The sequence below is a fragment of the Schistocerca americana genome, chromosome 7 (genome assembly GCF_021461395.2).
Source record: "Schistocerca americana isolate TAMUIC-IGC-003095 chromosome 7, iqSchAmer2.1, whole genome shotgun sequence".
NCBI lineage: Eukaryota > Metazoa > Arthropoda > Insecta > Orthoptera > Acrididae > Schistocerca > Schistocerca americana.
Genome location: NC_060125.1, coordinates 395,150,322 through 395,152,882, shown reverse-complemented (window position 1 = coordinate 395,152,882; position 2,561 = coordinate 395,150,322). Strand labels below are relative to the sequence as shown.

The 2,561-nt window shown below is 43.8% G+C and overlaps 1 non-coding gene across 1 annotated transcript; it reads right to left on the bottom strand.

Moving 5' to 3' along the window:
- Window positions 1-1,958: 1,958 nt before the first annotated feature.
- Trnat-ugu lies at window positions 1,959-2,033 on the bottom strand. The gene has a single exon. It is a non-coding gene; the product is annotated as a tRNA-Thr (tRNA).
- Window positions 2,034-2,561: the final 528 nt, after the last annotated feature.

Below are 2,561 nucleotides of genomic sequence, written 5' to 3'. Positions count from 1 at the left end.
CAAATAATCACTGAAATGGCAACAGATGGTTGTTACCCTTTTGAACAACACTACAGTTCACGAGAAAATAAATTAATCAGAAAGCAAGGGGTTTGCAGTTCCTTAATCTGAAATACGAAATTTTGAGAACAAAGTTAAATGAAGTTACTGGTTACATAAATGACTGGCTGTAACTGAAACTTCTGTTACTTAAAAAAATGACTTTCAGTAACATCCGCGTAACGTAATGCTAAATTTGGGAAAGGGCAAGCAATTTACTTTTAATCATTGAAAGATTGATTTGAATTTACTTTAAGCAAACGAACAACCGAAATTACTTTTAACATAAGAGCAATAAGCCGGCAGAAGTCACTCGCTAAGCTAAATGCAAAATAAATGATATTGGGGATTGTATATTTGCGCTGTATCTTTAGTTATTAGCTTTGCCAGTGAAATTCTACGTTTCTTTAAGAGAGTGAAGTTACAAATTCGTTAAGCCTCTGTTATGGAATACAAGAATGAACAGTTACTGAGGCAGCAAAATGTAGACGATTAACAAACAAAAGAAACTGGCAGTAAATAATTAACCAATTTTCATATTTTTACGACATTCGGTGATTGCATGGAAAGGAAAGGGACTATGCTTGGTAATAATGTCTGAGGACTATGACAACAAAGGTGACCTACGAGTTTAAATTATTGCAGGTTATTATTCAAGAAAATTATTAAAGTTTATGAAAGAAATGCCCCTGGGTAATTCCTGTACAGTATAAGTCAGACTTTGTCAGTTAACCGTCTTACGATGTTATAGCTGTGTGGACGACGAAGAATGTAGCCGACCCCAATGCTGAGCTGCTGTTACTGCTGCCGCCGGTTGAGAACCACGAGTCGTCTCCAGAGCCATGGGTAATTATGGGATAGACAATAGAATTGCAGCTTCCTCCGCCTGTCCACTCCAACAGTGCTCTCAATACTCGCTAATTAATGAAGTAGTTGCGCCTACACCGGCACGATCATAGCTGCACACCGCATTTGCGGGAGCGCCCAACAAACACTTCGGCACTCTTTCAAGACTCAAGCTCCACTGCTTCCTCTCTGGTCGCAGCGCGACAGAGACTCTCCATACGCAAAGATAAACAACGACACAGTTACTGCCATTTTGTTGTTGCTATTGGTACATTTAAATTAAATTCCCTTGGTTATTACCCAGAAATTTACAATATTTACATTATAATTACAATCAATTACGTACAGTCAGAAATAAACACACTATCATATCCATTACATATTAAATACAGTTTCTGTATTAAAGCTTACAGATTCAGAATTAGCAGTACAGTACAAGTTATCCACGGATATTAAACGACTAATGTCATACCATCGACATGCCCACCAAGACGGTCCTCCACGACATCGAGTTAGCTTCACCATGTCTTATCTGGAGAAGGTAATCTGTATCCTAGGGCATATGCCCTCCTGCGGTACCGTTAGGACTGTCTTGTTGCCCGCTCAGCAGACATCAGTACCAAAACAACATGTTTATAACATCTCATTGAATAGGGTGTACTGCCGGTGGTCTGCGTTTTTCTAACACAATATTTCGACATCGTACCTCGGCGTCTTCATCAGGTGCTTCCTGTGACTCAACGACAGGCTGGCCGTGTGCCGTATTTGTGTCTGGACGCCATCCGCTCCCGCTGCGACAGTGTCGTTTTGTCGCCAGATGTTCCGTCTTCTGTCCGCGCCCGCTTCCGCTGTTTTCCCCGGTGGCAGCCGTTTCATGGCTTCCCTACTAGGTCCGCGGCCGCCAGGCGCGTTCCTAGCACTATATGAAGATGGTATCTGTCCTTTCGGACATGTCCGAAAGGACAGATACCATCGGTGATCATGCAGAGCTCTAGAATGAAATGATAATTAAATCAAGACCCTACACTGCCGACAGGCGTTGATATACATCAATGAGGACAGTTAGAAATGTGTGCCCTGACCGGGACTCGAACCCGGGATCTCCTGCTTACATGGCAGACGATCTACCCATCTGAGCCACCGAGGGCTCAGAGGACAGTGCGACTGCAGGAATTTATCCCTTGGACGCCCCCGTGAGACCCACATTCCCAACTTAGTGCCCCTGCCCATTACATTCATTACTCGCGGCAGACAATCTTACCGAGTCCCGTAAGAGTTCGGGCAATACGTGTACATCCGCACGGAAGAAGAAGGTCAATGGCCGGTTAGCCTTAACTATATGAAGATGGTATCTGTTCTTTCACCTACACACACCGACTTATACCTACAGGCTGACAGCTGCCATCATCTGGCACAGAAGAATGGGGTACTGAGAACACTTGTTTACCGAGCCAAAACACTGACTCAGACAACTTGGGAGCAGAGTTAGAACACCCACAGCAAGTGTTCGCAGACAACGGATACACAACAAGGGACATCGGCAAGGCGCAGCATCCCTCCAGACGAGGGAGAAGAACAAGAAGAAAAGACCAGGAGGGTAGACTTTCTACCGTATGCAGGACCTATATCTGCTAAGATCAGCAGAATACTGAAAAAGCACAATATCAAGAGTGTAT